The sequence below is a fragment of the Peromyscus californicus genome, unplaced genomic scaffold (genome assembly GCF_007827085.1).
Source record: "Peromyscus californicus insignis strain IS unplaced genomic scaffold, ASM782708v3 Scaffold_7__1_contigs__length_154581171, whole genome shotgun sequence".
Taxonomy (NCBI): domain Eukaryota; kingdom Metazoa; phylum Chordata; class Mammalia; order Rodentia; family Cricetidae; genus Peromyscus; species Peromyscus californicus.
In genome coordinates this window covers 43953382-43965777 of record NW_026294595.1, presented here as the reverse complement: position 1 = coordinate 43965777, position 12396 = coordinate 43953382, and positions in this window count along the sequence as shown.

The window sequence follows — 12396 nt, the reverse complement described above, 5'->3', positions numbered from 1 at the left end:
ATAATTCTTGGGTCTCTGACGACCATTAGTTTTGCTATTTGCTCCTATTGCTCTTCAGCCAACGCAGACAAAAGACTTCTAGATTTCTAAGAAGACAGTACTTACGACAAGAAAAAGGCATGTTCTCTGATTCCTTGGGAATTATCTTCTGGGAAGAATATCTCAGTCGATTAAATAATGACACCATTGACAGCAATTGGAATAGGCTATGTGAATGCCTGTAACTGGTTTTAGTAACTGGAGTCCTCCAGCTCTTAAATATGCCTGGTAACAGCTGCAGGGAGACTAACTCAGAAGCCATGATAGCCAAATGTTATTGGAGAAGACATCTCACAAGTGATGGCTAATTCTTCCAGATTTATGTAATATGCTGAAGAAAAAAAATATTTATGTTCTGTTGTAAACATGTCAAAATGATGAATTTTGACAATGAGTTATTGGGGTCCAGCTGGTCTGCTGTTTCTTTCTCAGGCACAAACTCTGACTGAATTATAGCTACATCGCTGAGATGTTACTTCGGAAAGCTGTGGGAACTGCATACAGCCTAGGAAGAATGTCCTCAGGGGCAAAACAAGACCACAAGGGCGGAGACGTGTGAAAGGTGTCAAGAGACCGTTTGCTCAAGCTCTGCTTGCAGTGCTGTTTCCTTAGTAGCTAGCTAAACAATATATAGACAATATTGAAAAAATAAAATTGGTTAAAATCCGAAATAAACCCAGAACCCTGTGTCTCTGCTTACATTGTGCTTTCCAGATCCCTCGGTCACCATAGCCATTAACTTTGCACTCCAGCTGAGATTTGCTGTGTAAAAGGAACATTCTACTCTCTCCCGCACCCCACCCCCAGCACCCACAAGTCCCGGAACATTCCATTCTGGACTCACCATGGATTCTTTGAAGATTGGTTCCATGCTCCAGCTGCAGTTCTGATGGATGGGTCTCGAAAGACCTTCTCATTGTTTTTGAAAGGAAAACAGCCATGTCTGTGAGAGTGGCCAACAGAGATCCTCTGTCTAGAGTGTTTCCTGAAAAAGTGGTGGACTGTGGAAGTCGAGCGAGAGTTTCTCAGCTACTCATAAACACAATGTTTCATAACAAGGCAGAAGACAGATAGAGCTCTGGCAGCCTTGCTAGACCTTCCCCTCATCCTGCTCAGGTGAAAAGTTAGGGAGTGCCATCTCTTCAGAGACTTTCCTTGAGTGAGTTTTCTGTAAAATATGTAACTCCACATTGTTGGTCTTAAAGTGACTTAGACAAAGCCAACGATCCTTGTAAGAGGTAGAATATTAGTATAGCTCCATATTTGCTGATCACTTTCCTTAAAATTGTACATAGATTATTGTTAGTTTTATTAAGGCAAAACATAGTTTAAGAGCTTATGCTTTCATTAAACCATTCATTCTGCCTGAATACTCTTTCAAGCTACAAAATCTTTCCATTCTTTTGGCTGTCATTTAGCTTGAAATTAATTGAGCTCTATTTGATCAGATTTGGAGGTGAAGTATTGATGCTGACCTCTGATGACCCATAAGTTTCCAATAGTATCCCCATCATTTCTAAACTGAAAACTGATTGTCATCACTCTTCTTCTCTTTTCTTGCTAACACACTGTCAATGTAGCAAGAGATGACTGGTTCACTGGTTCAATTCACAGTGGCTAGATTCACTATTATGATTCTTCTAAATCAAAAGGAGAGCACACATTGTATAAACATACTTGTTTTATATGAAGATAATATTATAATATTATATTTTATATTATATATTATAGTAGTATAAAACTAATATTTGCTAATATATGCTGTGGGATAATGCTTTTGTACACTGGTTTAATAATAAAAAACTGATTGGCCAGTAGCCAAACAGGGCATATAGGCAGGATAAGCAGACAAAGAGCATTCTGGAAGAGGAAGGCTGAGTCAGGAGATGCCAGCCTGCCATCAAAGGAGCAGCATGCAATGGCACACAGGTAAAGCCATGAAACACATGGCAACATATAGATGAACAGAAATGGACTGAGTTTAAGTGTAAGAGCTAGTCAGTAGTTAGCCTGAGCTAATGACCAAGCAGTTTTACTTAATATAAGCCTCTGTGTGTTTACTTGGGTCTGAGTGTCTGCAGACTGGGTAGGACACAGGAAAACTTCAGTTACAAGTATATATATTAGTTAATATTAGAAGGGCTTCTAGTTTTTTTTAAATTTAACTTCTAATTTTCTCTTGCTTTTTATTGTTCCAAGGTGTATACTGTTTCTGTTGCCTGAGCTGTATGTCCTCAGAATAGATATGTGTCTGGCACATCCATTCTAATCATTAGAAAGTAGTCCTTGCATTTCCTGTGTGTGACATGCCTATTGGATCATGGGGCCTCATGCTTACTCCTCAGGACAGCCTGCTTATCTTAAGTGTCACTCTCAGCTCAGGAACTTGTATGTTTGCTTCTTCCTGGACATAGCCTGTTTTCCAGTAACTTCTTAAGCAAGAATGGACATGAGTATTTTAAATGTGTACAAAATGGATTGTTGACAACTTCTATGTCTGAAAAGGATCTGTGTCCTCTTGTATTGACTAGTGACTTGGCTCTGTATACATAGTAGATTGGAAATAATTTTATTTAGGAATTTAAACATACCAATATGTTCCTGTGGGTTTCCATGCTGATACTGGCAAATCTTAAACCAATTCCCTGATCTTTTAATCTGTAGGTTTTATTAGAATAATAAAACCATGCATTTACAGTTATTTTTCTGGTTTTATTTCAAGAAAATAATGTGGATAATGTGTAGTTTTTTCCCACTTCTCCTATACTTTCTTATTTTATTTAGTGTTTTTTTATTTTACATTTGTGGGTGTCTTACCTGTGTGCCACATGTGTGCTTGGTGCCTGCAGAGGCCAAAAGAGGGTGTTGGATCCCTTAGAACTGAAGTTTGGATGACTGTGAGCCATCATGTGGCTGCTGATAATTGAACACCTGTCTTTTGCAAGAACAACAAATGCTCTAAACCACTGAGCCATCTCTTCTATATTCTAAGGTCTTTGTTTATCTTTCATAGATTCAGAGGCTTTGGAGAGCCTAGCTTGGCTCTCAGTGTGTGTGTGTGTGTGTGTGTGTGTGTGTGTGTGTATGTGTGTACACATGTGTATGTCCATGTACAAGCATGTAGACACCAGAAGATAACATTGGGTATCATCTCTAATCACTCTCTACCATATTATTTTTGAAACATTTTACTACATTTATTTATTTAGTGTATACAAGGACGGCACTGATGCACACATGCACACAGGACCGGCGCATGTGTGGAGGTCAGTGGAAATTTTATGGGAGTTGGTTCTCCTCTACTGTGTTTGTTCCAGTGATCTCACTCGGCCTGGCAGTAATTGCCTTTCTTTACCTGCTGAGCTATCTCTCAGAACTATCCACATTAATTAAGGCAGAGTCCCTGAATAATCATCAATTTCTTGACTTGACTTGCTGGCTGGCCAAGAAGCCACAAGATCATCTATCTTGTCTTCAGCTCCCCAGCACCATGTTCCTATTTTTTTTTTTTAATGTAGGTTGTAAGGATCCAACTCAGATCTGTAACAAGTTAGCAAGCACTTAATTGACCAAACCCTCTCTCTGGCCTCTCAATTGGGTTTTGAAAACATGATCTCTCACTGAATCTCGAGTGCTTGCTGATTGGCCAGACTAGTTGGCCAGCAAGCCCCTGAGAGCCTCTGTCTCTGCCTTTCTAGCCCCTGGATTACAAGCACACACATCACGCACTTAGCCTCTTCTCTTTTAATACAGGTTCAGGGGTTCAAAACTTCAAACTCAGGGAAATGATCCCCAGCCTTTTGCCTGATATTTTCTACTCAGGTTGGGTAAACACATTTGCCAAGCACCATGGTCATTTCGCTGATCAGTCTGCCTGAAGAAATGACATGAATACAACAAACTTACCAGGCACGATAAAGGTTATCATATGTAATTTTACTAGGTTAAGATTAAAACCTTCCTTTTTGAAAAAAGGAAAAGGGAAAGTGCTGTGGGATGTTCTGTATGTCAAATATGTTGCTCTGATTGGTTAGTAAATAAAACACTGATTGGACAGTAGCCAGGCAGGAAGGATAGGCGGGACAAGCAGAGAAGAGAATTCTGGGAAGTGGAAGGCTGAGTCAGAGAGACACTGCCAGCCACCATCATGACAAGCAGCATGTGAAGATGCCGGTAAGCCATGAGCCACGTGGCAAGGTACAGATTTATAGAAATGGATTAGTTTAAGATATAAGAACAGTTAGCAAGAAGCCTGCCACGGCCATACAGTTTGTAACCAATATAAGTCTCTGTGTTTACTTGGTTGGGTCTGAGCGACAGTGCGACTGACAAGTGAGAGAGATTTGTCCTGACTGTGGGCAAGGCAGGAAAACTCTAGCTACATTCATGTATTGGAATTTTTCTGATAATTGCTTATAATGAGTCTGGAACTGGAATTTAGAGAGAATGATTACAATAATAAAATTCCATTTTCTTTTTCTTTTTCAAAATTTGACATTACGATTTTGAGCCTAGAATGTAATAGCTGAACCATCTAGCTACAACCCATAGAACAACAGAGAATAGGTATAAAGCATGTGACTGCAAAATACAGATTGATCTTGCTAGGAAAGGGAAATAGAGTAGATAATTATGGATGGATAGGGTGTGCTGAAACAAGAGAATCAGGTGATCTGGTAATCACTTAATCTTTCATTTTCTATTTGTATTAATTCTTTCAGAATTTCATGCAATATATTTAGATCAGAAAGAGAGTGGCAAGGGAGGGGACACAGGGAGAGACAGCTAAATAAAAGGCCATTTGAGTGGTGCCATGGAAACTTAATACAGTAGAGGCTTCCAAAAATATATACCTGTATGAAGGCAAGCTTCAAATAATGTAGGGACCAAGTCCCAACTGGTCATCTTTTGTCACCAAATAAAGCAAATGAAGCTTCTAGTACTGGGATTGGGTTACACCAACTGAGTTGTTGGCTAAAGGGGGCCAATGGAAATTCCCCCAAAGAATCCTGGCTGTTGCCATGACAATAGGTTGCTCTCTACAAACTGACCAAAAGGCCCCACTGCTGAAGACAACAGTTACACAACTCATTGAATATGGAGAAGTGAGCTGGTGCCTGCAGAGAGCCTTTACTCCTATGTTTTAGTGTGTTTGGTAAAGCAGGGTACTCTATACATTAACAAAAGAGAAACCTATAGACCAAGTCAGCCACAATCCTTAAATCTATGATAATGTCTTGCCTACAAGATGTGCTGGGGTTAATGGTGGCAAGAAGCTTGTGGGAATAACCAACCAATATCTGATTTGACTTAAGGCCTGCCTCTTGAGGTGAAACCCATACCCAAATATGGTTGGTTGACCAAGAACCAGAAACTAGATAGCCCAGAGAACTGTCTATATAGACTAAACAATACTAGTCTAAAAACAAACAAAAAACAAAACATTAAGATAAAATGACTCTTAATGACATTCTGATATACTCATAGATCAGTGCCTGGTTAAGCCATCATCAGAGAAGATCCTTTGACAGCATTAGGAACAAGCACAGTTTCACAGCCAGGCATTAGGGAGAGAAAGAGAGAGAGAGAGAGAGAGAGAGAGAGAGAGAGAGAGAGAGAGAGAGAGAGAGAGAGAGAGAGAGACACTTTGGAACACTCAGCCCTAAACAGGTTGTCTCCATCAAATACTTACCCTAGGGCTGAGGAAACCCCACAGAAGAGGAAGCAGATAGAGTATAGGAGCCGGAAGGGATGGAGGACACCAGGAAGACAAGGCCCTCTAAATCAACATGATCAAAGGTCATATGAACTCACAGACACTGAGGCAGCATGCACAGGGCCTGCACAGGTCTGCACCGTTCCTTTGTGCATGGCTTCCAGTTTAGTGTTTTTATGTGATTCCCAAGTGTGAGAATGAATGATTCTCTGATTCATTTGCCTTCTCTTGGGCTTTTTTCCTTCTGTTTGATTGTCTAGTCTAAATCTAACATGTTCGTTTTTGTTTTATCTGATTATATTTTATTTTGTTGTGTTTTATCATTATCTCTTAGAAACCTGTTCTTTTCTAATGAGAAACAGAAAGGGAGTGGATCAAAATGGGAGGGAAGGAACAGGGAGGAGTAGAGGGAGGAGAAACCATAATCAAGATATATTATGTGAAAAAAGAATGTATTTTTAATAAAAGGAAAAAGGCATTTTTTATGCCTCACATCAAGAGAGTATGCAGTTATCACATCTCATGACTCTTGAGACTGACTCAGAAATATAGCTACTCAGACTTCTGATCCATAATGGAGACATCTGTCATTTAAATTTTCCTATGAAATTTACTGTTTTTACCTCCACTGATTCAGAACTTTCAGTACATTTGTTTCCATTTTTTTTCCTCTGACATCCTAAGTCATTCTTCAAATAAACAGTGGCTCTAATTTGGTAATAAGCAAACAAAAAATTGTATGTTCTGTGTACTGTGCATGCGTGTGAGGGCTAGAGAAGCCATTTGTGTGGATTAGAAGGCTTTTTTTTTCTGTTGATCTGGTAATCACTTAACCTTTCATTTTCTTATATTTGTATTAATTCTTTCAGAATTTCATACAATATATTTAGATAATTTAACTATCTTTTTAAAGTCATCACTGGGCTTACATTGTGGTATAGGCCACGTACATGTGAGAAAGACTTTAGAACTGCCCTTGTAAAATTCAAAACATGACAACTAGAATTCTCAGAACTAAATGAAAAAACTGCAGCAAAGGGAAGATTCTTTGTATTCCCAGTAACATTTCCCAAATGCCGTTCCCAGCCAAGCCTTCCACTTTGACTGTATTTATTATCCCAGATTTAAAAACTTGATGGTGAAAGTTTTCGAGAGCCTGTACTTCTCATTTTAAATTGAATACAGGAGAAGGTGACAGGGCAGGTTGAGACTGAACTTCTGGTGGCCTAAAGATTATCAAAAAAGGTTCCGGTTGTAGTGTCCTGGCTTGCCCAGTTGTACTATGATCAATTTATTTTCAAAGAGAGACACATAGCTGTCTAAAGCTCTCTCTAACTTGATTTTCACCACTATCACTTTCTATAGATAATGGACCTGGAGTTCTTTTGCTTTCCTTGGCTGAAGCATTTGTCATTAGTCTGGTGTGTTCCACTACATATAACTGGCATTGTTGTCATAGATACTTCATAGTTTCATTGAAAACATGGCTAGGAGATTTGTATTCTTTGCCTTGAAAAATTTAATAGAGCAATAGTTTTCAGTTGATATTTTATGTAACCAAAAATAAGATGGTTGAAGAAAAAGAAATAGGTCTAGTGAGATGGCTCAGTGAGAAAACACACTCACTGTCAAGCTTGATGACAAGAAGTCTGTTACCAGAACCCAGACCCAGGAAGGAGAAAACTCATTCCCACCAGTTGTCTCCTATTCTGCCATAGTGTGCAGGTGTGTGTGTGTGTGTGTGTGTGTGTGTGTGTGTGTGTGTGTGTGTGTGTGTGTGTGTGTCTGTGTGTGTGTCTGTGTCTATGTCCGTGTACATGCACATACACCCATGCAGGGATATATAAGTAAATAAAAAGTAAACTGAAACAAATATATAATTTGGAAAACTAATGATTTTACAAAGCTAATAAAACCTACTGCTATACTGACCTATCTGAACTCGTTGCCTAATAATTCCAAGCTGTGTAAGGGAAATGTTTTATCATGCATTGGGATGTTTTATTTGTAAGTACATTAGACATCCTAGAAATAGGGATAGATGCCAAAGGAGAGACAACAGATTTGAATAAGCCAAATTCTTCCTAATACTTTGAGAGACCCAAACTCTGCTGCTTTTAAGTTACTGTCATGTTATGAAATTATAGTAGTGTAATATGACTTGTATACATGGCATGAATATGTTAACTAGTCAACATAAACACAGGCAATGAAAATAGAACTTCCAGTAAGTTACAACAAGATCCAACTTATCAATTATATTTTGTATTTTATTTTTATCACTTGAGGTCCTATGGGTGTGTTCAAAGCCTGTCTGGGAAGTACTTGAAGCTGGTTGTTGAACATGTAATTGAAACTGGAATGCATTGTGGTTAGGGATATTTTTGAACATGAACTTCAGACAGGCTGATGGTTTTTACCGTCTGATTCTTAGGATTAAGGCAATATTATAAAATCAAGGAAGGTTTGAAACAGCTCAAAATCCTAGATGAACAGAAATTCCCCAGTCAAGTATTTAACATATTTCCTAAACTTAAATATTTAATTTATATTTCTTCCAATTTCCTTTAGTGATTATGTCTACATTTAGAAGACTTTTGGAAACTCTGATATAACACGAGTTTATATATGTTTATATATATATCCCAGAGATTCTGTGAAATTGGGATTAGTTTAAATTCTTTTTCAACTTATGGTTAATGTTACAGTTTCTGCCTAACAATTATAAGGATATTCAAGTGGCTGGAATTACCAGCAGGCTGTCCTTTCATATCTGAGAATCTAGGACAAGGTTGTTTAATTTCTTCTCCCTGGCTGCCAAACAACTTTTACAGTTTTATTCACCAGTCAGGTCCACATTCCAACAACTATGGAATATAGGACATGGCTGAAGATTGTGATAAGGTTTTCTTGAAGCAATGCCAAGGAACTCAAGCTTATTAATAGGATTGTTTATAGAATTCTATGCATATAAAAAGCATGATAAGAAGCCAACACTGGCTTTGCATGTAAAGTCTTCAACCATTGAACTCTTTCCTGGCGATATTTCAAATTTCCCCTTGAAAATCAATTAGCATTTGCAAGAAAAATCATGTGAATTCTGATGGATTCTAAATTCTGGGGTAGGCAATGTAGCTCAGTGGTATGGCAATTGGCTAGAATGAGTGAGGACCTGGATTCCACATCCCACATTTCAAAATAAAAAGAGACAAAATGCCAACGCTCAGGAAGACATGCTTCTACAGTATGATTTATAATTTATTCATCCTTAAAAGCTATTGTCCTGGTTTTGACAACAATCCAAAAGCAGTATGTATTCCTTATCATTCCACAACAAGGATAAAGAAAGGATGTTGACTAGGCAGAGTTCCCCCCTATCAGTTCATGTTGAGAAAACAATTTCTTTCTTGTATTGTTAATTGACAATAATTTGGTACATTTGTGAGGTTACACTGCAGTGTTTTGACATCTGAATGCATTGTGAAAATAGTAAAACTAACATAGCTATCACTTCACCAACATGACATTGTGTGTGCGGTGAGAACTTTAAAAATATGCTCTAGCCAATTTCAAAATACACAATAGTATTTCATGTATTTGGTTAGCATGTGGCACAGGGTGTCATCAAAGCCTGCTGCTTCAGTATAATTGAAATACCTGTCCATTTTGGTTGGGACCTTCTTTTTCCCTCCTCTCCCACTCTAGCCTCTGCAAATCACATTTCTAAGGTCCATTTTGATGATTCCACATATATATGAGATCACTAGAGCAGCTATCTCTCTGAGTGTGTCTTAGTTCCTGTGGCATTACAAGCAATCTTTCATGCTCTACAAATCTTAGAATCTCCTTCTTTTATAGTCCTGTAGTTTTTCTAGTGCATACTCCATATTTTCCTTGTCTGTTGGTGAATAGTTGGACCTCTACCCCTAAGAAATGAAAGCGACCTGTGAGTAATGATTAATTATACATGAGAGTACAGCTGTCTTTTTGATGTATCAACTTCAATTCCTTTGGATTTTTACCCAGAAATGACGATGTTTGATCCTATTGTAACACTATTTTTAATTGTATGAGAACTTCCATACACCTTTCCACAGTAGCTGCACTAATTTACTTATCTATCAGTTATATTGAGCAGTTCCACTTTCTATATCTCAGTCTACATTTTCATCATTGTTTTTAAATAATTACATACTTTTTATTTTTAATAACAATATGATTACATCATTTCCCCAGTCCCTTTCCTCTCTCCAACTCCTTCCATATATGCTGCCCAGTTTACTCTCTCTCAGATTCATGCCCTTTTTTCCTCTGTTATTGTTACATGTTTATCAACTTGCTAAGACCATATGTCTTTACTAGTATGTGTATGATTACATACAGAGCTGACTGCTTCATACTGGATAACCAATTAGGAGGTTCACTCACATGGCAGACTGTGTTTCCTGCTTTCAGAAGTTTCTCGTTGTAGGCAGTTCTTTGTCAAAGGGTTAGGACCCCGGTAAGATTTCCTTCCCCACAACAGACTATCTGTTGGTGTTCAGGACCTGCTTAGGCAGACATGTTGTTGAGGTATCACAGAGGTAGCTTCCCTGTTGCTCCAGGAGATCTGACCTCATAGAAGAACTTTTGGTCCTCTGGTTCTTGTAGTCTTCTCCCAGTCCCATTCTAGGATATTCCCCGAGCCTTAGGGAATTGGAACCCCATAAACAGTTGTTCTCTGCAGTTATTGAGTTGTGACTTTCTGTAACGGTTTCTGTCTGCTGCAAAGATAAACTCCTTTGATTAAAATTAAAAGATATGTTTATCCACGGATATAAGGATAAGTATTTATAGTCCAGTTAGGAATTATGCTGGTTTAGTAAAGTGTGGAATAGGTTCTTCTTTATGATAATGACCTCGCTAGCACTGAGTAATTGGCTAGGATTCCAGTACCAGGTACAGTTTCTCTCCTGGTGATAGGGTCTTAGGTCCAATTAGACAACTGTTGGTTACCACCAAGATATGAGTGACACCACTGTGATTCATAGGAATCACAGCTGGGTAAGACTATTGGTCACTTCCCTCCCTTGGCAGCTTGCATAGGATCATCTAATACTATGAAAGTTAGTCTTCAGAGAGGACGCTCTCAGGTGAGATCAAGCTCAAATCCTCAAAGTCCTCTGTCCAAAATGCATGGTGTCTTCAGTATTTGAGAAGCAACCAAAGGGAGAAGCAAAAGAATGGTTTTGAGACTCACTAGCTGATGTGGTATGGAGAAAAGAGTCCTCTATTAGGGGCAGAAATCAGAGTTCTTCCATTGGATATTTCCTGCATGTGATATAAAGGTTTTTAAGAGTGGCAGCAAGAATTTAGATGGAGAAGAGACAATCACAAAATAATTTTTTTTTTTTGGTTTTTCGAGACAGAGTTTTTCTGTATAGCTTTTCCTGGAACTAACTCTGTAGCCCAGGCTGGCCTCAGACTCCCAGAGATCCACCTGCCTCTGCCTCCAGAGTGCTGGGATTAAAGTCATGTGCTACCACTACCCGGCAATAAATTCTTTTTAAAAATATTTTTAATTAAAATATAATTATATCTTCCCCCTTTCCTCCCCCCAACCCTTCCCATATACATCTCCCAATCCACCCCCCTCTCTCTCAAATTCATGGTCTCTATTTTTAATTGTGGATATATATGTATGTATGTATTCCTAAGTATATAAATACAACCTGCTCAGTTCATATAATATTACTTATTTATATGTGATTTCAAGTTTGATCATTTGGTAGCAGATTAACAAACTGGGAACTATTCCTTGGACAAGACTGTTTCTCCCACTCTCAAATTTCCTTAGTTGCCTGGAGTTCTTAGTCTAAGGTTAGAACTCCGTGAGATTTCCCTCTTCCTTGTTGGCATGTCTATTGATGTGGACAGGATTGCTGTCTTGTTTAGGCAATCATGATGTGGAAATTTCTCGGCTGTAGCTTCTCTGGCATGTCTAGGAGATAAAAATCTCAGAACAAACTTCCTATTCTTGCTCTTACAATCTTTCTACACCATCTTCTGTTATGATTCCCGAGATTTCCATTCAGGGCTTGTGATGTGGGTTTGTCAGCTAAGTTAGGCACCACAAAGTCGCTGTTCTATTCAGGTTGATGAGTTATTACTTTCTATGACGATTTCTGTCTGTTGAAACGAGCTATTTCTTTGATAACAGATAAGATGTATAGCTATGAATATAAGTATACACAGTTACAATGTAGTGAGGAACTATGCTCATTTAGTGAGGTGGTATTTGTAGATTCTCCTCCAAGATACATGATTGCACTAGTCCTATGTAGTTGGCTATGTTTCCAGTACCAGGCATAATTTCCTTCTTAATGAATGTGTCTGAAGTCCAATTAAAGAGCTGTGCCTTATCCATTAGGGTATGCATGACACTATTGCACTCTTAGGTTTATCATGCAATGCTGGACATTATTGTAGTTCATAGACATCACACCTGTGTAGGATTATTGGTTGCTTGCCTCAGTTGAAAGCCTGCATGGTACCTTCTGGTACTGTGAAAGCTAGTCCTCGGGGAGAAAGCTTTCATGTCAGATCTGGCATGAAGCTCCCAGGTCTTGTTTCTGAAGTACATGATGTCTTCAGCATTAGGG